Source organism: Nipponia nippon, unplaced genomic scaffold (genome assembly GCF_047370975.1).
Source record: "Nipponia nippon isolate SJK-2023a ecotype South Korea unplaced genomic scaffold, ASM4737097v1 scaffold_8, whole genome shotgun sequence".
NCBI classification, from domain to species: Eukaryota; Metazoa; Chordata; class Aves; order Pelecaniformes; family Threskiornithidae; genus Nipponia; species Nipponia nippon.
The window spans coordinates 11,522,116-11,549,939 of NW_028262402.1; the positions used below are offsets into that span (position 1 = coordinate 11,522,116).

General features: G+C 39.2%; 1 long non-coding RNA gene across 4 annotated transcripts in view; it reads left to right on the forward strand.

The window, feature by feature from the left end:
* Nucleotides 1–27,824, forward strand: part of LOC148050450 (uncharacterized) — an 81,976-nt gene that overhangs the window by 33,785 nt on the left and 20,367 nt on the right. For 2 of the 4 annotated variants that reach the window (XR_015701092.1, XR_015701093.1), the window contains one exon: nt 26,753–26,868. This is a non-coding gene — a long non-coding RNA (uncharacterized LOC148050450). Of the gene's footprint in view, nt 1–6,815; nt 15,236–26,752; nt 26,869–27,824 lie in introns of those variants that run through there. The other 2 variants (XR_015701091.1, XR_015701090.1) reach the window with 1 other exon arrangement.

The window sequence follows — 27,824 nt, forward strand, 5'->3', positions numbered from 1 at the left end:
CTTTATGGTGACACAGTAAGCTCCATGAAAACAGCAAGAGAAGAGATGAAGCTGATTAATGCCAATGTAAAAGCTGTCTGCAACAGGAAAGAGGTGAGGGGATAACAACAAACGCATACCTCAGGATCCCATGGATGGGTATTTGTACAGGGACTGGGCTGACACCTCAAGTAAGGGGTACATACTCTGCTTTATCCCCAACCTTAAACATCATCCTTATTCCCCTATTAGTAGTTACTTCCCAATGTATGACCCAGTCTCTCTGTAAAAGGAAGGAGTCCATGCAGCTCATTTTTCTAAGGCACTTAAGGGTCATTACTCTAGCACTGCAGCAAATGTTTTATTCATTTTGCTACAGCCCAGTTTCTCTGCTAAGACTTTTGTAGCAAAATGCTACACAGCTCAGCAGAGGGGTGATTGATTAAGCAAGAAGGAGCAGAATTTGGGCATCCTGATAAAATTTTCTCAGAGCCTGCTCAGTTAACATCAATCAGTTTTACTTAGGTAGTAATACTTGAATACTAACTAGGTGATTTAATCCATCGGAGAAAAATGGATGATGATACCTTTAGGTTAATATTACTTGAACATTTCATTCTTGAATAATTTATACCTGTTAGTGAGCATCTGTCTCTTCACAGTTGTCTTCTTCGATCTTGCTGAGGTGCTATCCGTGCTGGGAGTGTTGATCTGAAACAAGAAGATATGGTCATCTGAGAGTGAGTGAGACCAGTAGCAAAGATGCACTTTAGGCAAGCACAATAAGGCTGTGCACTGAGTGAAATGTGCTTAATTAGCAAAAGCCCCACCTAATCAGTAGAACGGCATTAACCTGGGGGTTGTAGGGGCACAGCTGTGGTGGTCAGAGTCGCACCACTGCAGTTCCGGGCCCAACAGTGCCAGCAGCTGCCTTCCTACAGGGAGACCCAGCACCAGGCTTCAGATGTACTCTGGCTGCTAAACCCAGGGCTACGCAGAGCCAGGCTCTGGCCAACACACCTGTAAAAATGTCCTTCACCCAGTTGGTTTTGTATCAACAGAACTGCTTGTTTTCTTCTACCAAGGAGCTTTTCCAAGTAGCATATCCACTTGCAATGGGAAAGGCAGAGGCCTCTTTAGCTAATGGAAACATTGGCTAAACTCTTCAGATATCTATCAAAGAGAAAAAAAGCTGCCTAATTTTTAAACTAAAAATAATGCTTTTCCAGATTGACACAGATAAGATACGTCATTACAGAAGTTAGTGAACCCTTTTTCACTTTCTATTACAAAATGTTTAACTGCACTCTAAATTAAACGAATCTATCTCATATTACTGAGGTTCATAAATGCTATCCACATAGCACACAGCAAAGTGATTTTATTTTACTTTTTATATAAATAAAAATAATGATATTTCTACAGAAAATTTGTATAACAATGATGAAATATCAATTACCATGTTTGTATAAAGTAACCAAATGCCTTTTTGTAGGTCTTCAAAATTCCGGGTTCATTTTGGTGCCTTTGTGTCTGTCTCACCTACAAGTATTCCAGTTAACCCAACGAGAAATATTTTTATCTCCAGTGTTTAGCTGGATTTTAACACTATTAAGTCCAGTGACCTGGAAAAAAAAAAATCTAATTCTTAGGAGTTTGATTGAGGAGAATGTGATACAATTTGGATTGAATGTTCTCTGGGCCTCTTTAGGTGCACTTGAGCCAAACAGAATTGACTTGTATTGTACATATGTGTAAAATTATACAATGGACTGACCTTTGTAACAAAAATACATGGCTCATTCTGAGGTGCAGATTTCCCAGTGATAATATATTTTTAAAAAGAAAATAGAGGGAAAAGGTAACCAGATCACATCACTGAGAGTAGTTGAACTGAGCCAGGAATGTGTCAGCTTTAATTTCCTTCTTGTCAGAAACACCCTATATTATCAGCAAAGACGAAAACCTATTACCATTACTTTTTACATTTCTACATGATATAAAAGAGAGTGAAAGAAAAAATCCTTTATGATACACTTGGTTAAAAATCTCCACTGGACCAGAAAGAGTTTTCTTCACCTCATGAAACAAAAAAACTTTTAAAGAGCTACATTCAAGCTGCTGTTACTTACATAGTCTTGCTCCAGGAAAATATTTGAAAGCTGTTAGAAGGCAATACAGTTGTGTGTTGTAAAGACCTATTCACAGGACTTGTCCTCGTGACAGTGGATACCTGATACTCATTGGCCTGGTCTTGTAAACTCATACATATATCAATCAGAGGTGCAGGGAGAATTTGCCGCTGTAATGCCTGTTCTTGCAGAACACACAGCTCATGCTACATGCTGCCGGACGGGGAGGCCCCCTGCAGCCACCAATGTGCTGTGCAGTTGGTGCCACCGCAGTACGGAGGGACCTTGGGGGGCCCCTGGCTGGGCTGAGAAGAGGGCCATGTCCTTTTGGGGCCAGTATTAGCAGGATGCTGTTTTACAGTCTTTACCTTTGAATTGAACGTACAGCACCTCATCACAAACATCTGAGGGCCTGGCTGAATTCTGGATGATTTTGAAAAAGACATGATTTTCTAATTTAGGTAGTGAAATGACCATCAGATTTTAAAATGTCAGCAGCAGACGGGGACAATAACTGTACATCTAAAGGTTTCCACCTCACCTGTAAGTCTCAAGTAACTATAAGGCAACTGGAGCTCTTTGATGTGGGGTTTCTCTGTTTATTTGTGGGTAATATTTCATGTCCCTTATGCCCTTGATCCAGATGTGTGATGGACTTGTGTGCTGCAAAAATCTGTAACTCTATCATCTGTGTAAATAATTGATACTCCAGCAGTGACTGAGGTAGTGCTTCCAGGTAAGATGTGGGGCGGCTTCTCTCTGCCGCCCTGATGGATTATTTGCCTGCTTGCCTGCCACTAAGGGCAGTGCTCTCCCAGTCTTTTCTCGAGTGCTTTAAAAAATGGAAAAACACATTGAACAACTGAACTAAGGCTCTCTTGCTTTTTAAAATCTCACACGTATTTCTTATAAACTATATCTTGATCTGCTTTATAATAGGACATCAAATCTGAAGGTATGGTAGACACACAAAGGAATGATAAATTGAACTGCATATGGCAAGAGTTAATAAATAGGGTCCTGGTGGGAAGTCACAGGATTATGTGTGTATGTGTTCAGTTCCGAAGGAGAAGAACTTATTTCATATGGGAGAATATAATTTACTAATTCCTCCTGTACATTTTATTCCCAGTATTATTTTTTGTTTGATAATGTCCTCACATAATTTCTTTATTTTTTTTTATCAAAATACTATACAGTTGCAAGAAGGAATATGTAGAATAAGTTATGCAGGAAAATCAGAAGGTGGATTGCTTTAAGTGAGTATAGTGCTGATGACCTTATTATCACAATGCAAATCCACACATGCTGGGTATTTCACCCAAATATTGTCCACAAAATGTGCAAGGACCTTGCTTGTCTTTTGAAGTGACCCTGATAGAAAAGAAGCTCATGAACAGTTCATCACTGTATGAGCTGTTGACAAGATAAACAGAAAACTTTTGTTTAAAGTTTTAAACAATGATATTGAAGGAATTTTCCTATGTTTTTTCAGCTTGCTGTTGAGGAAAGTTTCTGTTTCTTTTTAAATTAGTGCCTGATTGTCTGATGGTAAAAGTCATAGTTTTTTATTAGAAAGCATGAGCAATGTTGGAGAAAGTTTCTTTCAGATGCAGATGAAAATGCTGTGTCTGCTTTTCACTGCACTACGTAAAGAGCTTGAAGCACAGACTTGGGCAAGGAGCATCAGACATCCACATGATGTAACAAGTGTTACACTTTACAGTGGGGTCTCTGTTATAGCTGACATATGTCTAAAATAACATGCAACCAAGCAGATCCCCATTGACTTTACATCTGAGATGGATCAAGAGTGAACTTTATTGAACTTTATTTCACTCTTGTCCATCATTAACTTAAACTCAGAAAAATTGACTCCAGATCCACCTGCTTCAGACTATTGTGTAGGAGTATTTTTTGCTGCCAGTTTCATCCTCTGTAATGTAAGTGTTCTCTTTTTCCTAGTTGTTCCAACAGAAATAGAAGCTGAGAGCTTAGCTAGCTCTTTGTGTCTTTGAAGATTTCTTCCTGAAGATACCAAGGAATAGAAAAATGCCTACATGTCTTAAAAAACCTCAGATACTTCTTGGGCTAGCAGATATAAAGAAATCTGCAATATGTTTATGTTGATAGCATGCTGACAACAAACTAAGTCTATAAATATCTGATTGTCAAGTTATAAGGCTCCTGAACTCTTGAGAAGTATGTAATGACGGACCTTCACAAACAGATATTCATTTATAACTACACTAAGATATTGAAGGTATCATTTTAACAGCGTAGCTTTCTGAAATACATTTTACTAGATAATATAATCTACTTTGTTGATCCCACCTGAATGGCAAATGTGACTTATCTCTCACCAGCTACCCATGGTGACATGGTGGAATGGTCTGGCACAGGTAGGGCAAAGAAAGTTCACAATTGCTGTTGTGTCTCACACGATGGCTCTTTGAAGGCCATCTTTAATGAATATGTAAGATTTTTTTAAGTGGTCTTTATCCTGAAGTCTGTTGTCTTATTCTGAAAGTATTCATTTGTGTACACACACACACACAGAGATCTCTCTATATATACGCATATGCATGTACAAGCTATTTCTGTAGAGTCAAATGGAATTTGAATCAAGACACAGGTCTTCTAAAACACCAAGTTCTCTTCTTAGTAGAAAAATGACCTTTTCACAAGTTAAATGTACCTCTTCAAATGACACCTCATAGAATGAGAGGTAGCAGACTTGAGAAACTTGCTGACAAATGCCATCTTTGTTTAATTTCAAGGGCAAAGATCATGTTGGAAATTACTAGGTCAGAAAAAAATTGACATGTCAGACAGGTAGGCATTTAAGCTCCGCAAAGGACTTTTGGGGGAAAATAATTTAATTTCCATAGTAGAGTTATAATCTGTAACTTTGATATGTAATAATTTCTTAAGCTATTGCGTTTGCGTTTCAGCATACTATGCACAGGTTCTGGATGCAGTAGAATCCTCTTAATTGGAACAGCTTGCAGATCAACCTATCATCCTGATTAAGAAAAGACAGCCCTAACTACAAGTCTGACAAAATTGCTCTCTGAATTTTTGCCTGGCAGAGTTGATTAATTTTCTGCCATGCCTAAGAGTCTAGGACATTTATTGACATAATAACACAGTAGAATCTTCAAAGTCAGATGAAATACTGCATTCTGTGTAATAAAGATTTTTTAAGTTAGAGTTTTCTATAAAGAAGAATATAAATTTAGAATTTTACACTTAGTTGATTTATTTAATCTGACCCAAATTGAATTTTCAAAAATCAAAATGTGTAAATAGTCCCTTTATTTTTAGGCTAACCATAAAGACAGTTAGAATGCTTTCACATGTCGGTATCTGTTTAAAATTGTTAAGAAAAGTTAATTTCTAACTGCAAAACAGTTTCTACTTTTTCAAGTGGCTATATGCATCAGTAAAGTAATAATGTCACATAACAATCATGCTACTACATAGCACTGAAGGGGTTTTTGCAATCATTTAGTGGGTTGCACAATAGAGGATTTGTTCATTACCTTGTCAGGCAGTATCTATTTCTATCTACCATTATGAAACTGAAATGATTTCCCAGGAACACACTGTTAGTCGTTAGCAACAATATTGGGCTTTGTTGCAATTAAAGTAAAATAAAATTTACTGTGAATATAGCTAAACAAAATATAAGAAGTGCAAAATATAGATATATCAAAACCACAGCTTTCATTTCAGAAATAATGACCTTTATAATGTAAACTTCCAGAATGATGTAAGAGGCAAAGAAAGTAAAAAGGTAAAGGGACCTAAAACTGTATATTTCAACAAACAATACTTGCTTACTTTGCTTATGGGGATAGTTTGGTCAAACAATTGGGCAAGTCAGGCATAATGCTATGTCTCCAGAAAGCATAAGGCTTATGCAATCTCTTTAAACCACAGCCAGATCTTCATATCAAATACATAAGTGCCTAAGATGAAAACACAGCTAACAGTTGTCTGAAGGGTAATGCCATAACTTGTTGTCTTCCATTTGTCCATCAAAACACGATGTTTACCACGCTTTGTTCAAAGCAAAAAAGTTTTGGTTTTCCTACTCATAACTTAGACTCATTCCTAGAGGTATGTACATGGAGAATAAAAATTACACAAATAAGTACACACTAATGTAATGCATAGGTATCGTTTATCATAATAAAACTCTGTATGTAGTCAACTTTCTTTGTGATGATGGCATGATAAATATTTCGTACAGAATGATTGTCCACTGGTAGGAATGCTGCTGTCACTTTTTCAGTAGCTAAATGAGAATGATAGCTTTTAACAAACCATTATTAACTTGTATTAAGAACAGCCTGACTGAAGATATTGCTGTGCATCTTCTTCCAGAAAAATGATCACATTCAGTCAATCTGGACAGTTTGAGGTAAATCCAGCCTAAACTGAATCTTATCCTATTGTAAACAACATTTTTAAAAGATTTTTGAAAAGATTATCTTCATTAGCTCCAATAGCAGCTGATACACACTTACAAACAAGAATTTCCTGCTCTTTAGGTTGGAAAGTCCTGACCAATGCTGAAGTCCACAGAAGGCTGGCAGCTGCCCTTTGTGGCAGTGACCTGGCACACAGCTGTGGGATCACCAAAACATCCCTTCTGCTCGTATACATGGCGTCACACTTTGTTTTTTCCCTCTGCAGCTGAGTTGAAGGAGATGGTGTTGGACTGAGAAGGAAGGTACATAACATCTACTCGTCAGTGCTTGGACCTATCACATACCCATGCCCATCAAAGATGCCGTGCAGGTGTTACAGTCATGACAGCTGAAGCCTTTATAACTATTTAGAGTAGTTCTTAACACCTGCTACAGTCTGAGGCATGGGATTACTCCTACAAAGTGACTGTGTACATGATCTGCAGCCGGATTATACCTTGCATGTGGTTTTGAGCCCCAGTCCCAGTTACTTCTCTGGACTATTCTGGTTTGTGTTTTTGAATTACAGTTTGGCTGATTGCAGAACAGGTATACAATAATACAACTGCCTGAATATCAGAAAGGATCGGCCTGAATATTATGTTGGGGTGGATGAGTGTGGGAGAAATTTTTGGCTTTAATTCAAATGGTATGTTATTTTAAAATATATTGTTACACTAAGCCAGAGTGAAAGAATGGAGAAAGTGTAGATCTATTACATAAGACAAGTAAGGACATTTAACATATAAAGAACTGTTTGCTGCATAGAAATATAAATGTGCGTTATAAAGAAGAATCTCTTTGCAGTTTACAACAATTTTCTGAACTTGCAACATTCACCCAGAAAAGCAGTCAGAGAACTTTTCATTTTGTGGTCAGCAGCAAGTCACGGTCATTATGTTCTCCTCCAAGGAACTCTTGGTATCATTTATTTGGCTGCCATGCAAGATGCATGAATGAAAATATTTTGAAGATTGAAAGACTCTGTTCTTGGTATCAGTTCTCTCTCTAGTTCTTTGGACTCTTTTGTTCTTTGGACTCTTCAGTTCTTTGGACAAGCCTTCTCCAAGCTCTGCATGGATGTTTCCACCCCTGGGGAGATCAAATTAAGTCCTGAACTGTGAGGGTTTACGTTCCTTCTAATGCTCTCATTTTTAGTACTTTATCAACTCAGTATGTTTTAGTATCTATATAAATAGCTAATCTGCTTCTGGATCTTGCTGAAATGTTTGCTCCAGCTATATATTGTGGCAGTGAGTCCCAGGGATGGGCTATATACTGGGGAAGGAGCTTCAGTGATTAGAGGGCTGTGTTGAGAGCTGCAAAAAAAGGCTGGCTTTGATCTCTGTCTTTGCCAAAGGCAGTATGAATTGGGTCGAGTCTTTTAAAGTTATTTATAAAAAGATGTTTAGGACACTTAAGAATTTTGTTAGACGTGCCTGACTGTCACTGAGTAAGGGGCCTAATTTTTTGGACACGACTCTATCTTTAGACTCCTAAAGATCTTTATAAAGCTCTCTTTACCTCTGTGTGATTCCAGCTGTGCCTAAACCACTGAATTGATTACAGCTCACAGCTCCTGAAGCTCATTCTTCTGCACAGTGCAGCCAGCATAGGAGCTTAGTCCTGGCAGGAGCAGTGCATCTCCTGGCATGGCACTGCGCCTGGGCTCACTGGCCCAAATACGTCTCCAAAGTGTACTGCACTGTAAAGCCAGCTGCAGGGCTGCGGGATACCACAAGTCCCCAGCGGCCGGAGGAGGATGGTTCGCTGACGAAACGCCAAACCAGCTCAGACTCATTCATCGCTCTGTATCTCCTGGAGAGACGTTCTCCACATCTGCTTCCCATCCTTGCTGGAGCTGCCCCTTCCTATCTCCCATTGTGCCTGGGCTGCCTCTGCGTGGCTGCTCCTCTGCACCAGTTGGAGGAGCCTGGCAAGGACCTCCTCTGGACTGCTTGAAAAAGTGTTTTACTTTGCCAGTGCTGAATGTGACACCTGCAAGCAATACTGTTTTTTTTCAGAGAGAAATTGTTCAGATTTCCTCCTCCTCCAAAAGGTGATTAGGTGACAGTGAAGATATTTCATATTCAAAACTTCTTATTAAATGAAGTCATTAGGAGCTACAGAGCTATAGTAAATAAATATGTAAGTAAAATCCCTGACAATACTTGGCATAATTTATTTATTTCTCTTTTAAAACTCGGCTGTTAACACACCACTTCTTCTTTTAATAGCTTCCATGCTGACATCCTGTATGCCATTCTTTGGCTCCCTGCCACTTTTTACAGGTCTATTCTTCTAAAATGGGGAAAAAAATGTTAATGATGGAAAGCCTGAAATGTCCTTAATAGCACCCCAACAGTAATAATAACATGAATCTCGTCCTGAGGACTAGTAATGTACTTTGCCTTTATCGTAATGACATAGTGCACTTAATCTGAGACAATTAGCGAATATTCTTATTAAATAGTGGGAAATTGTTACTTTTATTGTTTGCTTTTAGAGAGAGAGAAGTAGCCTTATTCCTGTAATAAGGGATACATGGGAAGAGACCAGAAATATTAAGTTAAGCAGTAGCCACAGCATAGCAACTATGTCAGTAGTAGTGTATCTGTTGCTGAAACGTTCTAGTTCTTTGTATCTCAAGAAATATCACAAATTGACTGAGATGGGACTGCTTGTATTAGCACTCAGAACATTGACAAGTGGAAATACAGAGCACAGGATATTCCTAACACTTTGAAATAAAATTAAAAAATGCTGCACGCTGTACCAATTGGTCTCTCTTGCTGTTATCCTCAAACAAACATTTTCTTCCTTATCCATGATTTTTACTCCTTCCAACAGCTTATTAAGAACAGTGTGGTTAGAGTGGTTCTTGCTAAGTATGATCTCTTTTACGGTCTCTCCATTAAGCAGGGTACTTGCGGAAACAAAACAAGTAGTAAAACCTTTGCCCTCCTCCCCAGATAACAAGTGCTATCAGTTTGGGGAAGGGAGCCGGGGGGAAGGTGGCCTTGGTAGACCTTCAGTCTAATGTTACCTTGGACTCTTTTGAGTTTGTTCGGCTTACCTATGCACCATGCTGAATATTGCCGGATACACCTGGTTAACATATGTAATTGATCTACATCTTTTTAATCCTTAAAAATACCTTGAAGACTTCTTATATTTGAAGTGTCCTAGCTCTTTTTGGAATACCAACTTTGTTCATTACTAATGCTAATCCAGGCTGACTCTTTAGATAATCCTTTCTGTCTCAGTGGACCATAAGAACGTGGTATACTGAAAGTGAGGATAATCTCACAAAAGAATCTGATGTACTACAGTTGTTCATACAGATGACTATATGATCCCAGCTTCAGGTATGTAGGTTATTCTGAGTATAAACTAAACATTTAGAGTGCCTGTTTTCTGAGCAGACAGCTGCCTTTTTTAGCTGATAATTTACAAAATTTATATCCCCAAAGGATACATTTATATTACTTACCATATCCTGAAAGGTGCTTTACTCAACAGTCTGGCTAGATTAAACTCACACATTTGTTCATGTTTGTGAGGTTACTTCTGCAATGCTACTACATCAGTCATTCTGCTTAAACATTTCTGGTTATATAAATAATATGTTGGTAACGCAAATTCTCTTAGAATCTGAGTCAAGCCATGTGTGCTGTTGGGCAGTCCTTTTGTGGAAGACAAGTTCCAAAATAGCTTTAGATTTTCCAGCTTGAATTGGTGATGGCAAATCAAAGTACTGCAGGGCAAGGATGCTGCTGATGTTTCCTTAGCAAAAAGGAATTACTCCTGACGTCCTTCATTAGCTGTGGTAGTATTTTGCTGGAAGACAGTGCTGCCCCACTGTTTTCATGGAGAAACTAACACTTTGTCTTCATATTGAAGCTTGGAAGTACAATACTAAGTTACACAGGCATTTAATGTCTTTGTATTTCCATTTTCTTGCCTATATGTATGCACATAAGTGGCAATTGTACTCCTGTGTTACACACTGACAGTACTGAGATTTGCAGGGAATACAAGTACAGATCAGAAAAATTAAAGGCCAAAGAATGGTTTATGTTAGCGTGCAAACATGAATGTGATTTAAAAGTTAAAAGTCATAAAGCCAGGACTGATTTCTTGGTCTATCTCTTCCTGCAAGATAAGGAACTTTATGTAGTAATAAGCATACTTTGACTTAGTCTCAGAAAATAGGTGTCAGATGCAGCTGGGAAAGATAGCTTGACATAGCTCTGCAATGAAAAGAAAACTGTAAAGATGCCTTAGTATCTTGCATGGTAACAATTAACCTAGATTTGTACTAGTATTACAGGTAGCCAGTAAGGATGGAGTATCCCAAGACATTGTAGAATATGTTGCCAAATGCAGTTAGGGAAATGTTTCCAATATTAGTATGCATAGCTAAAGTGGATTAAAGAGTGTATGAGAGATTATGTGGGAATTGTGGTATATCTACAGAAGAATTTATCAAGGAGTGACTCTCATGCCATCCCATCTCCCCACAATATTATTTGCATGATTTCTCTTTCTTCTCTCAAACCATAATTATGTAGTGGTTGCTCTTACAGTGGAAGCTGTTATAAAAATCAGCTGGTATGTTTATTTCACTACTGTTACTTGGTGTTCTCATCATAGAATCTAGGCTGAAGCTCGTCTGCTTATACTGGCATTGAGCAGGATTGATACAAGCTATGCTTAAGGCATAGCCACCACCCTCTTATGTTCTCATTGAACAAAACCTTGTCTGTCTTGTCCCCCTTCTTTATTTTGCACTGCTTTGATTGTATGCTTTAGGGCTCAGAAACATATATTTTAAAAGTTTGTGTGGAACACAATAGAATGAAGCCCTGATAGGGTTAGTTCTCAGGACTGCTCAAATATCAGGAGACAATAACAATCTGAAGAATAATAATAAAGCTTTTAAGTTGTTTGCACTTTCCATTTAATTTGTCTGTCTTCTTTTCTTACTACTAAGGTGGCCTTCCTTACAGCTTAGGGCCACATCTTTCTGGGTAATATACAAACTACCCTGATAATAAGCTAGTTGGCCTGTAGAGTTTGTTGACAAACATGGGATAAATAAGAGTAAAAATTACTAAGTTTTAGGGAAGAGGATGTGAAATAGAAAGAGAAGTAAATTGTTGTGGCTTGTATCAAATCTCAAGAGTAAATTTTCTGAGGTCATTACTTTGATTTGGTATAATGACATGTTGCCTTTTTTCATAATCTAGCTTTATGCATTTTATAGGTAACATAGATGGATCCAAGCAGATTCATATCTGAGGCTTAGATTTAGGCATCTAAAACCTCAATTTTCTACCCAGTGTCAGAGCAAGTTTTGTATGAGCTATGTTCAGTGCTGTACTATTCAAATAGGTATTCAGCAGATCTGGAGCCAGAGTAAACTGTTTTCAACAGTTTCCCACAGCCTTCCCCTGGACAAACTGGCAAGATGCAGATTGGATAGGTGGTCTGTGAGACAGGTAGGAAAACGGCTAAAAGGCCATATTTGGAAGGTGGTCATCAATGTTTTTTACTCAGCCTGGCAGCCTGTCACAAGTTATGTTCCCCAGTGATCAATACTGGACTCTACACTGTTCAACATCTTCATAAATGATCTGGACAATGGCATTGAAAGTACCGCCACCACATTTGCTGATGACACTAGTGGTGAGGTGAACAAGACAGAAGGGTGAGCCATCTTAGAGAGACATGGACAGGCTGGAAGAGTGGGCTAGCAAGAACAGTATGAAGTTTAACAAAGACAAATACAAAGAAGTCCTGCACTTGGGATGGAATAACCAGTGCCCAGTACAGGCTAGGATCTGTGTGGCTGAGGAGCAGCCCTGGGGAGAGGGACCTGGAGGTTCTGGTGGACAACAAGCTGAACATGAGTCAGCAGTGCGTGGCTGCAGCAATGAAGGCAAATAGGATCCTGAGTTGCATCTGCAGGGCATTACTTGCCAAGATAAAGATGTGGTCATTCTACTCAGTGCATTCGGGCTACATCTGGAGTACTGTGTCCAGTTCTAGTACCCACAATTCAAGAAAGATGTAGACAGACTGGAGAGGGTCCAAAGGGGAGGCCACAAAGATGATCAAAGGGCTGGAGAACCTGCCCTGGGAGGAAAGACTGAAGGAGTTCAGGCTCTTCTCCCTGGAGAAGAGAATGCTCGAGGGGAACCTCATCACAGGATTCTAGTACTTAAAGGGCAGCTAGAAAGAGGACAGAGGCTCTCACTTCACAAGGAGCCTTGTGGCAAAAGACAAGGCACAATGGGTACAAGTTGCACTGGGAGAGGTTTCATCTCAAGATAAGAAAGAAATTTTTTACAGAAATTGTTCACTGAAACAACTTCCCCAGGGGTGTTGTAGGGTCCCCATCACAGGAATTTTTCAAGACACAGTTGGATAGGGTGTTTGATAATCTCTTCTAGGCTCCCTTTCCCATGATAGGTTGGAACAGATGATCTTCTGAGGTCCCTTCCAACGTGGGTTGTTCTATGATTCTATGATTCTGGGTATCTGTAGGAGGATTTTAAGCAGATGAGCTCATGCAAGCTTGTGTTATTCTGCATGAAGCACTTGTGGGTTTCCTTGAAACTGCTAATAGGAGTTGGGGGAACAACAGACACCAGCACTTCAAGCCTTGTTTAGCTTGAACAGTCACAAAGGACTTACTGTACTTTGTGTCTAATAGGCTTTACTCTGAAAATCTTTAGCCACTAGTTGCCAAATACCCTTCTCTTTCTGCCGTATGTTATGTTCAGCTATTGCATTAGCTAATAAATTCCATGTTCCCTTGAAATCCTGTCTGTCCAGGCCCAAGTCTGCAATGATTTGGACTATAACATTTTCCTCAAGACCCACAGTTTTGCATTTAAAAAACATGTAGAGCTCTGGAAACAAGCTGCTCTGGAGCCTTATAACCCCCTTCTCTGTATTGTCCAAATCGGCACGACTTATGGATACTTCTTTTTTCTGTTCATTAAAATCAGGGAGTGACAACTCACAGAAAATGTCTACTGCTCCTTGATCACTCTCTTGTAGCCTGAAAAGTCTGGCCTGCTTCATTTGACGAGAAGTCTGAAATGCACAGAAAGGAATATAGGATTTCAAAATATAGGAAGCAAGGGCGCACGTATCCAAATTGAGGGATCAACAGGCTGGGTCTCACTTGCAGAACTAGAAATGCTGAGGACAGCTGCAGAGCAGAGAGCTCTCTTTCTGAGTTTGCTGCATTTTATAGCCTGTAGTGTACGTCTGTCTTGTGGTTTTATCTCCCCTGAGTTTATTCAGGTGGAGGTACAAAACTGACGAGTGCTGGAGAAGGTCAATGTTACATATTCATTTTGTTTTAAATAATTGATGATGTTTCCTGTTTCTGCTTACATTAATTGCTCTCAGGTGTTGGAGAATTGCTCAGTGAGTTGCCTTTTAATTTTTTCTTTAGAAAAACAGCATGCTGCTTTTCAGGATACTGTAAGTAATGTGTTCCAGGCAGTACTTTCTAACTGGAGGTTAATAAGGGTGCACTGAATGCATGTTTGGATGCTATTGCCTCTCTGTATGTGTGTGTGTGTGCGCACACGCGTGCATATGTGTGTGGGAAGAGAGGAGGATGAGGTGGAGGAGTGCAGACCGTGAAGAGCCTCAGATGCCTCTGTGCTGATGTTTTGAAATATAATTTATGTTCCCCTGATGTTTAGGGCTGCACATTAAGGCTCTGATCCAGGAAAGCACAGAGTACTCAACTGTTGTTGATTTCAGTATAGCTGGTATTATTCAACACCTGCAAGGATCTGGATCACAGAGAGCATAGTTCTGATTTTTCTAAGAGGCAGGCTTAATTCCATTGTGTAATTTATCTACTTTGCTACAGAAACAAGAAGAAAATAAGATTTACAAACCCATGTTACCTGAAATTCAAGCAAAATTGTTTTATGGGTGTCATGCCTGCAGAATAACAGTGCTATTATCATTAATTTCTCCTTCCTTACTGTGCTCTTTTATATGCAAATACAGAGTTTCTACAGTTTATAATTGACATGCTAGTGAGGTTCAAAATGTGCCCGAGGTACACTTTGTGAGTGGAATTATATGACATGATTTGATTAAAACAACTATGTCTGTGTTATGTTACTATCTTGGACCCAAGCTTCTACTGCATCTAAACTTCCTGGTAGTCCACAGACCTTTGTGTTTTGGCTGAGTCTGGAGTGACATAAACCAACTGGTTTATCTGGCAGTGAAAATCAAATGAAGGTGGGGGATGGCCTGAACTCAAGCCCTGTCCCACCAGGCAGTCTGGATGGGTGCTTTTCAGTTTTATCTGAACTGTTCAAGGACAAGGAAAGCCCTCACATTTGGGGTAATGCCTTTTGACTACATTACTGAAATTTTAATTATTGATTCACTTTTCTATGGGAGAGCTTCTTGGCTCATGACCTTTGCAAATATTTCATGATTTTTGGAGGATCAAGTTGGATGCTATCCTACTGTTTTCATTTTTCTGTGCTAGCAAATAATAAACCTACTGGCTTTCAGTTTTCTTATTGTATCATTGTAACATGAGACTGGCCTTATTTTTCAGTGTTCCTGAAGGAATAAATATATTTCACTGTTTCAAGTTGTCTGTTATTTCTTGTTGCTCTGTCTATACATTTTTCAGGAGTCTTTAGAGATTTCATTTCCCTGTAGCCACCAGTTGCCCTACCTGTGGCTTAGAAAAGGATGCTGGCTTGGTCCAAGAAAAAAGCATGTTGAAACAGCTGAAGAACCAGACACCAGCTATATGTTAGTGTTGATAAATCAGCCCTAGCGGCCCACCATGTCCTGGCTTATAACCCAGTAGCAGCCACTGCATATATCATTATGGACATTTCCCTTGGGTGGGTGGCAGATGAATCCCGGATGCCTGCATCGCTAAAAAATTGTTGTTGTCAAGAAAATGCCTGATGTGGTAGGACACATCTCCCATGCCCACTACAGAGGTGTAGAACAAAATCTGTATTCTCTCACCGAGTGATGGGGCTCGGGAGGGATGTAGGATGGAGCATGATAGCTTTCCTGGGCTAAAGAAAAAGTGAAAAAGAAGGCAATCTTCTGGTCAGGGCAAGTGCAGTGTTTGCTATTGCACCATGTGGGATGAAGGCCACAGTAGTTATTGGCTCTCTGCATTCCCGCACCTGACCCTATGGAGTGCCAGAAGGGCTTGCCACGTGGGACTGCAATAATCAACACACCTGGTCTGCTCTTGCAATCTTCTTGTTGCAAAGGCGTATGAGATAGCTAGCACATCCAAGTTTGGTCTTGCAATTTGATTACCACTGGCTAAAGTCAAAAGGGAACTGGGTCTACAATGTGGCTGTTATTGTCCTAAATCCCATGAGCTGGAACTTAAAATCAGTCACACACACCAAAGGCTGTAGAAATACAAGGGTCCGGGCTCTGAGTCAGGTGAGGCCCTATAGTTACACATTCCTTGCATATGTAACCCAGGAGGATTTCCAAACCAGACTTTGTGTATCGACACGATATGGACGGAATGTTGTTGAGAACATGCAATTTGAGAACATATATATATATAGTATGTGACTTTTTTCAAAAAAGGACCTATTTTTTTAAGTAGACAGCTAGTGAAGTCTTACCTCTCCCCCTTCAAAATAAAAGCTTTTTTTATGTCAAGGAAATGAGGTAGGTAGATTTTGACCCTGATGCATTTCTTTGATGTGACAGAGACGTGTATGTTTGGTCCAGCTTTTAAAATACATCATGCACGAGCTTTCTACAGTGTGTCATTTTGACCTTGTACCTCCTGGCCAAGTCCTTTTGGCTTTGTCTCTACCTGGCAGGACAGTCCTTGACTGCTGGCAAATGCACTGACTTCATGCTTTTCTCCTGCCACTTCTGCCAGCTTGTGGGGAAGCCCTGAGGATGAAGCTGGTAGAGATGCCACCTGCCCACCCCTGGGAGGAAGGTTTTGGCCAGCCCAGCTCCTCTCACGGGGTGTGTGCAACATCTCCTCTCCCTGTAAGGGCAATTTTCTACCCTCCAGCTCTGGGAGAGAATGCTAGCCTGATCCGTGCCATCTATTTTTGTATCTGTATCATCTAGTGTGTCACAAGTCAATAAGCCCAGCTGTTTGGTATTATTTACATTATACTGGCATCTCTGCTGACCTAAAGAGCAAAAGAAAATAACAGGGCATATTTGAGGCTTAATAAAACATTGCAGTAGGGAGTCCTTTCTGAGCCATTACAAGCATTTGTTGGAAGTGCATTTGCTGATTTAACAAACTGGTTAGGACAAATGTTTAACATGCTGTTGTAATGATATTCAGATGCTTTTCTTAGTATTTGTTGATCTGCGAAAACGTGTCCTTGCCCAATTGCACTAGAGAGTGGGATTAAATAAATAAATAAATAAATGCAATGTGATGCGTTTGCACAAAAGCAGAGCAGTGGCTGCCCCTGACAGATGGAAAAAAAGTCAATATGATGTCTGAGACAGCCCAGGCTCTGCACTGCAGAATAAATTACATGATTCGCTGAATGCCTGGGCTTCACACAGACATACACAAAATTGGAAAGATAAAAGCTTGCATTGGCTTCAGATGATATTTACTGCTTGATGGATTTACTAGCAGCCCCAGTACAGTCATACTGTATTGAATTATTGGCCTCTATTTAGCTATGTGTCCGTTGAAGCTTGAGTGTCCATTTAAGCGTAAGTGAGCTGGAGCCCTGCCAAGGCTTTTTGAAGCTTTGTGTAAGGAGGAAGATGCGAGCTAATGGCTACTAGCTTGAATAACAGGGAACTTAAGGATGCTGGGGGTAGACAACAAAGCATAAGGTGCATACTTATCAATATTAATGCCAACATAAATATTAATGCAGGCTGCCCGGCACATCATTTTTGAATGATTCTTGTTTTCTTTGTATTTTAACACAAATGGCTGGAAATTACTATGATTTCTCTCCCTCTCTTTCTCTCTCTCTCAGAAGGGGGAATTTAAGAAAGACCATTAGCTTTACAGATATCCATTGTTGCAGCAGCAGGATTTCTACAAGGCAAAGGACACAAATGAAATGCTAGCTTTAAGAAGTATACTGCTACCAGTAAAATATCTGATTAGACTAGTAATATACTGTACAAAGCTATTGTTATGAATTCATTATTATACTGTACCAAGGCATTTCAGCTAAGAAGTAGCAGTTCATTTACAGTGAGCCCCATGAGATGGTCACAGCATTGCTGTATCTACAGCATAGGGAAGGCAGGCTGAGTGCTTAGCTGCTTAACGCATTGGCTTGTGCTTCAAGAAGCCTGGGGCTCTGTTTTTGGCCTGGACCTCACACGTGATGAGTTTAGCTTGTATAATGGTTCAGCACGCTGAGGGAGGGGGACTGCCTCTGAGAAATGGCTGTCAATTGCCATGCTGCTGGCAGAGGGTTTATCCAGTTAACTACACTTCAGTAAAAGGAAAATAACCCCGAGACTGCATTGCGCTGATCAGCTGGATCGGCAACAAAAATTAGCAGGGTTTTGCTCCAGGTGAATTAGTTGCAGTGGCAGTGTGAAGGAAAGAGATGATGAGGAATGATGTGCCAGCAGGAGCAAGGATGCACAAAGACCAGAGAAGGACAAGATATTATTTTGAGACATGAATAAAATGCATCACAAATCTTCCATCATCTTACAGATAACATGTTCACATCGAGGACTCTGACTCACAGTCTCTGGCAAGCCATAACAGGGATATTTACAAGGTTATCACTTTCAGCTGTCCTTTTATGCCACTGCCAAAGATTACTGCCCTGAAGTGGGCACGGCAGACGTGAATATGCACTGGTTCCTCAGCTGCTGCAGTTCAAAGCCCACATACTAGCACAAGCCATAGCAGTAGAAAATGCCTCAGCTGAATCCAGTGGAGTTAGTCAGAGCCCACAGATCTGTCCATTTGCTTCTGAAGCAAGCCTGGTGTTAAGCAGCTATTTTCTCCAAATTTTCAGGAATAATGGTAATAAAACTACAGACTTCTGGACTTTACCAATAAAGCCTGTTTATCATTGAATAGAAAAGAGAGGGAATGGATGCAACTGCTGCCTGATAAAGTGAAACAGAAGGAGGTTTAGGGTGAAAGATCTCTTGATCTGGCATTCTGATGGTTTTGTTATTTTCTCCTCACCTCCTCCTTCCTCTGAAATTGCTCCTTGCTAAAAGTGAAACTGAGCTGACCACCTCTCTCTGGTGGCAGAGGGAGTGATCCCTCTAGACCCCAGTGTGTTTGGGTCACGTGTGCACAGCCAAATCAAAGGTGACTCAAAACTCAGGTAAGGAGGAAAATGTCTTCTATTTCGAAAAGGCTTTGGAGACGTGTGTTTTTTGTAGTGTGAAGGGATACATTGCAACTTGCTATTGTAACTGCCTCTCTGGCACTGTTCCTTACTGCCAAAGGACTTCCAGCTGGGAGTGGTACCTCAATTTCTCCCATTTTCTCTGCTTTGGACTGAAAAGATTTGATTTAAATGATGTAATTGGGCTTGTTAAAAGCTAGTTAGCACGGCAAATGAGGTCTGAACAGGCCCTCTGGCTTTAGGTGCTGTGAAGTGAAGATTCATCTGTGCTTATGCACCACAGTTTGCCATTCACTATGAGCTTTTCAACTGGCTGATACGAAATGCCATTGTCTTCATGTCTTCTGTCATACCAGGATCCTTTAACAGATTCCAAGGAGGATCAATGTCAAGAGAGAATGATAACTACTGAATTTCACCTCAAAAAATACATTTTTCACATTCTTAGCTGATAGCAGGACTCATGAGAATGCCTGTTTAATTAATCTCTAATAGGGATGGAACTACATAACCTCTGGTAACATAATAAAATAATAAGGAATTCTCCAAATTATACATTACTATGCTGTAGAATCATGCCTGATTCTCATTTATGCTACTGTCTCCTTACATTTTTCTGCAAAATTAAAGAGCCACAGAAAGGTATAAGTTTAATGAACGTCCTGGCTTAGGTTTTCTTGCTTGCCCAGTGCCAAATCCATCTCTTCTTTGTAATATACAAGAAGGGTAATTGTAGCTCTTGTGTCCTGGTCCAAATGTCTATGACTTCTCTAATGCTTCAAGGTCAAATGTCAGTATCCTGCCTTCTGGAGTGCCTGACTGTAGATCTTCCCAGATTTAATGCATGCAATCTATTCTAATTATCTTTTTAAAAAAATCAAAATATATTTCACTCAGGAGGGAAAAAAAATCAAAAGAAAGTCCCAAGCAAATGTTAAGCAGCATATTAATGAAGCTAGACTAATTGCTGTGAAAAGAATAGTTATCTGGGTTCCAAGATTAGTTACATGTGCTCTGGTTAATAAAATGAAAACCTTGCATATTTGAAAGTCCTTTGTCTCATCCAGCTGTTTCCAGTTTGTCTGTCATTCAGTGTTGTGGAATACTGTGTCTAAAATCCCTTGGAAGGCAGTGGGTATCTTTTCACAAAACACTGTGTTTGCACAGTTTAATACTCCTTTATTCCCTATCCTGTAACAAATAAACTCTGTGGTAAGAGCATTCCCTATTTCTAAACCCACTTATCCCTTCTCACTAATAAATATTAATAAGCAATTGAAAATTAATTGTAACAGTTTAGTCTGAAAACCTTTGTTTGTCTTGGATGGAACTTCTTTTAGTTCTGTGGAATATAGTTTAGTCGCTTTTCGGAATGAAAAGAAAAAAAATGCATTGTTTTCCTGTGTTAAATAAATTCTACTAAACTTCCTTCTGAGAAATTAGCACTCCACATGTCATAGGGCAGAAATAGTATGTGGATTTTTTAATGAGAAAAGTATGTTTTGCCACCCTTGTGAATGGTGACCAAGGACCATAAGACCTTGCAAAAGCATCGTTCATTTCACATCAGCAGAGTTTTCTGGATTACCTGGAAACTCATTCAGCATTGAGTAGACCTTATCCCAGGACTGAATAGGACTTCCCAACTAAGCACCATGCACACGTGAACATTTTAAATGAGTGCAAGGACTCTCTTTCACCCTTTCATGAAACGTTTATTGATGCTCGGCACTGTGGGAAAGCAAGCTACCAAATTTGAATGCAGAGTGTTAAGAGCAAAGTTTCCTGCCTTTCCTAGAAGTATTTCTTGCTATCACTTGCACACATGCTTATAGTTTGCCAAATAAGTCTTCAGGAAAAAATTTTCCCAAGGTCATACTAGCAGCCCTATTGCAGTTATTTTGTCTTCCTCTGTGGTATAATCTGTCTTCTAAAGTCATCTGGTAATTTCCACATTTCCTGCTACTTCATGGATTTAGTACATTAAAAGTGTCCTTGTTCTTTTCTGCTTCATTTCCTGTGACACTTTACGGCTTCTGTGGCTTTGGTTTTGTACTAAAGGTTTTAATTTTGCTGTGGGGTATTGGAAAGTTTTTTATGGCTGGTGGAGCATGTGGCAGATGTGAGGCAGGAACTCTGTGGACCCTTTCGATGACTGGCCAGTCACGGGACTGTCTGCCTTTGCAAGGGGCTGGACATGACAGCTCAGGCAGCCGCCACCAGTCCCACACTCCAATGTTCTCTCCCAGGAGTTTCCTCTGAGCTCTTCCCGGTGCGGTTCCCCCCACTCCCAGTGCCTTCCCCACCAGTAGCCCACTTTTCTGCCTCTAACCTGTCGATCTTGCCCACTTATGCACCTGTCTCCTCTCTCGGTGGCCAGTAAAAAGCAAGGTTTATGAGGAGTGTAAGTCCCCAGCAGATTTCCCAAGTGACACCGCTATCTAAAGATCCCTCCCCAAATAATATGTCTGATGATATAAGAAGGATACACTGCAGGTTAATAAATGCCTAAAGTATGCTTAGGGAAAAACAAGCTATTAAACTGAGCTTGTTTCCCAGGTGGACTAGAGATAGGATAATCGTGAATGTTTTCTATGATTTGGGAATTGAATAACATATTCCTGAAGTAGAACTCCCCTGTTATATATGATTATGATCATTCATATTGACAAATACACAAAATTTTTATAAATCTCCTCAGGTTTCAGTATATGTGAATTATGTAAGTGAAGTAGAGACTTTACAGCTGGATATCCAGACACAGACACTAGCCACAAATATTATGTATTGCCACATAGTGCTAATTGAGTGTACCCCATACTGCATATTCAGCACATGGTAACTGAAGTCCTGTCATGTAAGTGATGTGAGTTCTGAAACAGGAAGGTAAGAAGAAGAATAAATGACACATTCCCAAAGTGATGGTGGCACTTAAGTTTTTTATGAATAAGCTGGTAGAGATGGTAAATACTATGGTGGAAGTATGCACAGCAGATGGCCCAAGTGCTGAAGTGATTCAATATTGAAGAAAACTGTAAAAAGCTTCATAATACTGCAACAAAAATGGACAAAAAGTAACAAATTAAATGCAAGACAACCATGTATGGTGGAAGGAGCATTTTAAACTGCTGCTGGGTTCTGTGTTGGTCACTGCTTCTGAAAAGAAAATGTGGGTTTCACTGTGAGCAGCTCAGTGAAGTTGTCATTCAAAGTACACACTTGCAGTGGTAAAAGTAAATAAGAACTCTGTCTAGACTAAATTTGCTGCTGTGGCTGCTAGCCCACAGAGGCTGTCCAAGACCAGTGAACTATGCAACCATAGAACTGGCTAACTGAGCTGAAGTATTATATCCCCTCCAGAAAGGCCTGAAATAATACCCTGGAGTGTAAGGAATGCCCTTTCTGTGGCCAGATGTCATAAACTGTGTCAAGCTGTATTGCAATCAAGTTTCTAGTGCTGATGTGTAGGGTATTGCATCACTTAAACCTGTAGAATCCATATATGGGGAACAGGTTTTCCTAAGCTAATTGTAAGGTTTTTTTACCAAGTGCCTTGCAAGTGTCTGCCACGGGGAAGTTGCCTTTGAGAGGCCAGGAGCTCATAAAGGATTAGTGTTTGAACAATCTCTGTAGCTGTGTCCTAAAAGACTCATAAGCAGGACTAAATGTTCATCTGCTCTAACAGTCAAAGAAAAGACGACTGAATGAAACAGCTTGATCAGAGAGGAAGATGCAAGAATTTTGCTTTTTAAGCTCTGTGGGCGTGGGAGTGGGCTCTGGGAAGAGTATTTCTGCTAGAGAGTGCATGGGCAAGGCTCACTGCATGTACCTTTGCTTGGAGGGAGAGATGCCTATTAGCAGGAAGGTCTTTTTTATATGCAGTTCAGGTTTCATTTTGGGAATACAGCCTATAACAAATATCTCAAAACAGAGTTGGGGGAAAAAAACGCTGACAAAACTGACATTACCTCTACCAATGCAAGTGCTGGGTGGCTGCATTTGCAGCAGCCACAGGAAGCACAGCTTCTGCCAGACCTCGTCACAGCCAATTTTTACTAGACCTCCAAAAGCACCACTGTGACCAAGGGACCAAGTTCCTGCCAAATGTCAAGTTTCTGTGGTAGTTTACTCTCCAGCATGCTAATTCTGTTTCTAGAAAAGTTACAGCAATGGAATTAAAATAGGGAAAATGTAGTTTTTTGCTTCAGCTCTTCAAAATAGCCAAGCCAACTTCATTCAAACTCCCAAAAAAGGTTTTTCCCTTCAAATAACCCTTCTGGATGCAGACTGTATGCAGCTTTTCCTATCTGTGTTGCTTTACATTTTCCTTTGTGCTCATTTTAATCATGTAACGCACACAGTAAGTGTATAAAAGACGAAGAATGAATTCATTCTGAGTTTTTGGAATAGGTTTTTCAGTAAGGCATATTGTATATAAAGTAGCTTCCTTCCCAGTGTAATTGCAGTTATATTTTTAAATAATGAAATATATCACCCCAGAGAAAATAATAAATACATTAGTTCAAAGCAAAACCAAATGCTTAATACATATAAAAAAGAAATACAAACAAAAGAAATACATCATTGTATCACTAGTCTTTCCAACTGAATCCTTTCCAAAGTAAATCAAAAATCTTATTGAAATTGTTTCTAGTTATCATGATCTCACTGGGAAACGAAAGGATTTTCTTCAATAGCCTGTTATAACTCAGTCATTATACCACAGTGAGGTAATTTGCTAAAACAGCTGCCTCTGATGAGCAAACCTTTCCATCTGGCAGAACCCAAATAGACACAAACAAACTCATGTCAGTTTTTTTTACCAAAATATGAAATCAAAATAAGCTCCTTCTGCTCTGATCGGATGGGTCTTTGAACTGCAGCAACCAAGATTTGTTTCTTTTTTGATGCCCTTCTTTCACCCCCATACCCACAGAACTGGCCCTGGCTGCGGGACTGTTGATATCATGCCACCTTTGAGATGGATTACAGCATAACTGGGAATGTGTTTGCAATATAAATCTTCCACCAAGGAACCAGACAAAATTAACAGTTGTTGGAACTTGTTAGCTTTAGCAAGACAGCACTTGTGGATAGTTTGTTTTCATAGTAGTTTTTTTTTTTTTTAAAAAGGTTCTTTTTTTTTTTAATGTGCTAAGGAAATTTCCACTGTTTCTTAGTAAAACCAAGGTACTGCTACATGCACAAGACCCTAGTTATACCGACTACGCTTTTCACAAAGAATCAACAAAGAAAAAACTGACATATCTTTTGCACTCTCAGGAGACCTGCATAGAGTTTTAATCTCTAAAATTAATACTGAATGTCACCTGGCTTTATGTCAATTCTTTTTCTCTAAATGATACAAATATTGTTGTTTTTCCGTGATCACTTAGACTCAAATAGAATAACCAAATTTTCTTTGTATTTTTTTAAACCACACACATTTTGTCCTCTGTAAATCTTAACAGTATATGTATAATAAATGAGCATAAGGATTTCATAAGAGCATTTTAATTTGTCATTAGAAAAGTCTTTGCAATACATCATTGTGAAGACAGAATTCATATTCAAAAAGGCATTTCAGTTTGTTAGCTTTTCTTCTTAATGGAAAAGTTTAAAAACATGTTTATTAAAATTAGTGATGGGTTGAATTCTTCTGTCTAAATATTTTCTCAGCCAAGGGCCTGATGTATTTTGAGTGAAGTCAGTGGAAAGTCTCCCACTGGCTTTAACAGAAGTTACATCAAGCACCAAATAGGGAAAACTTGGATGCATGTGTAGGTCTGGATCCAAGTATTGCACTTGGGTCCCATTTCTGTAATAAGTGGTGCCAAAATGCTAATTCTAGAAAGTCTTAAACTTTCAGGAAGTTCAGCTTGGGATTCAGATGTATCTCTGCACACTCTTAATTTTCTGAGAAGGAAATGTACACCTATGGAAGTGGTTTTGCCAATACACAGTATTATCAATGTGCTTAAAATGTTGTTACCCTCACTAACAGCCTAGTGAATATAACAATGATGTCCCTTGACACTGCAGTAATGAAAACACTGGGCTAATAACGAAAAAAAAAAGATCAAAGAAGTATTTTGTGGAAAATCCGACCTGTGATAAAGTGCTGTGCACCTTGTTCTGTAGAATTCCTCCAGAGCCAGCAGGATTTGGCCACAGTCTATGAACTCTGCCTTGTAGAGTACTTGGAATCTCAGAAATTTAATAAGTGACCATTAATAAAGTCACAGTTCTGTCTAGAATTGTACAAACCCTTGTCCTATAAAATCATATCAGCACTTTGGAAGAAAGGATATTATGAACTTGTAATATCAACATATTTAATGTTCTCGTTGACTGCTGGATGTAATGTAAATTTAATACAAAATATGGCAAGGTCATGATATTCAGCATTGTCCAAAAGTATTGGTTGCCTCTTGTGTCTCTTTCACCCATATGCTGTGTATTACTGATAATGGGAATATATGATTGAAAGCAAATTTCTCTGTCAGTGGTCTTAGCCTTGTGCCAGCTGTAGTTAATGAAAAAGTTTCTTTTGGCTTCAAAAGGAAAACCACTGTCAAATACAGGAAACACAGTAATAAGATCTAATAGTTAATTATACAAAAGAAAGGTAAGAAAGAAGCTTCTGCCAATCAGTCTACTGCTGAGAGGGTTATGAAACATGTTTTGCAAGAATAAATCCTTCTCTCTAAACACAAACACAGCTAGAAAAGATTAAAAAGCAAATATCTTCTTTACTGACATTTAATGTGCTGAGATCTAACTGTGCACCTGTTTGTTGAGTTCCTTCATTTCACCTACTTATATTCCAGCTCCAGCTATTCTATATTCATTTAGCTGGATATTATTTTTATATCAAGTGTATCACTCTTTTGTAAACCACGTTGAGAAAAGCTAAATTCAATTCACATATTTTACAAAGAGCTTTTTGTAGACAACAGATATGTGGGAAGGAGACAGATCAGTATTTGGAAAAAATTACCTGGAACATAACCATTTTGTGAGTCTTACAGGTGCTTATTTTAACTAATAAAATTATTTTAGAAGTTCTTAGATGGAATTAGTGTTATACAAAGAACAAATGGTGTCACTGGACAATATCCTCTGTTAATATTTAATGTTCTGATTTATATTAGCTGCAACAAATACCAATAATCATACTGCATCTTAATTTTGCTTTCAACTTTTCAAACACAATTGTGGTCAAGCTTAAAGAAACTAGTTTGCAGCAGGTTTCTTAAATATTTCAACAGTAGCAATAATATAGCTACTGCATGTATGTCTGTATGTTGTTTTATGCATATGGATTTGATTTTATATTTGTTACAGTAGATATAGCCTGCAACATCTAGATTTTTCTGCAAAGAATGTTACCATTGACCCCAGATGCTCGTGAGCAAGAGAGAAAATACTCTGCTAGCCATAATATCTTCCCAAAAATTCCCTGCTTTGGGAGAGAGATGCTGATTTCATTCACTTCCAGGTAACTGTTATGCTGCCTTTCTTTTCCCTAATGGGGTGAAAGATCGCTTTGGATGAAACTAAGTTTTGACGAAAATAATACACTTATGACCTAGCTCCTGCCTGATTAACATGATGGACCTTATTTTGGTCTTGCTAGTTTTGCCAAAAGCAGGTAGGTGGTTGCTCTTTATCAGACTGAGGTGTGAAAAACAGAAGTTGTATGTTGTTATTGCATATTAACGTCAGCATTCCTTCCTTCATAGCAATAAACAATACCTTTTTTGTTGTTGTTGTTGGGCAGGTTCACAGTGACAGAAAGAGAAATGATGCAAGCGGATCCATATCTGCATCTTGGTTGGATCTCCCTGACCCTTGGGGAGTTGGCCATCATACCCTAGCAGCAATTGTGGCCAAGAGGTGAGTCCTGAAACGTCCACACCTGCATGCTCAGTTGCCATAAAGGTGTCTGGAAAATGATAGCCTGTTCTTTTATTTGGGTCCAAACACTTCAGTCATATTTTTCAGGATAACCTTGAACCTGTTGTTGGAATCTCTGACCTTTGTTTGATTTTAATATCACTAACAGCAGGCAAGAGCTTGTTAGAAGCATAGGCAAGTGGAAGGGTTTGTTGATTCAGAAAGAAATCCCAATTATTCGTTTCCTGACACAAGTGAATTCTGATATAATTATACTACTCTTTTTCCTGATAGTGTTTACACCTGTGATAGAGATTTCTGTAAAGTAGATTAGAGTTAATTGAAGAAAACACTAGATAAAATCTACGGGGAAAAGTTTAAAATTCTCTGTGCAGTGGTCTGAACTCACAGCTAGACTTTATTTTGAATTTCCTTACATTTTGTTATTTATATTGCTTGTTAACTTTATTTAACTTTTCTTGATATTAGAAATGGACTCAGCATACCCATTTTGAATTCAAATTTCAAACACCCTAAAGTTCACGGAAGTTCAACTCTGGGAGTTTTGTTTGGCCTCTTATAAAGAACAAAATTGAGACCTGGCTTTAAATTCTGACATACCTAGTAGTTAGGTATTCCTTTTGGCCCAGATCCTTTCCTACTTATGATGTAGCTACAGGGCTTGCATTTCCAGAGCTTTGCATACTTATGACTAGGTAGTGTTTACAAGATGTTATTATTCTGATCTGTAAGTGGTTGTGCAAGGGATGGGGACATATAACATCTACATTTTATATTTATATGATACTTGTAAATATTTAGCAGCCTTTGGGAAGGCATGGTTACCCTTCAACCAGAAATGTTTTTACACAGTGTGTCCATTCAGCTTTTGAAAGTCAAGCTTGCAGCATTCTTGTGGAGGAAAGTCAGTGGTTGTAACAGTGCAGCTTCCTTAG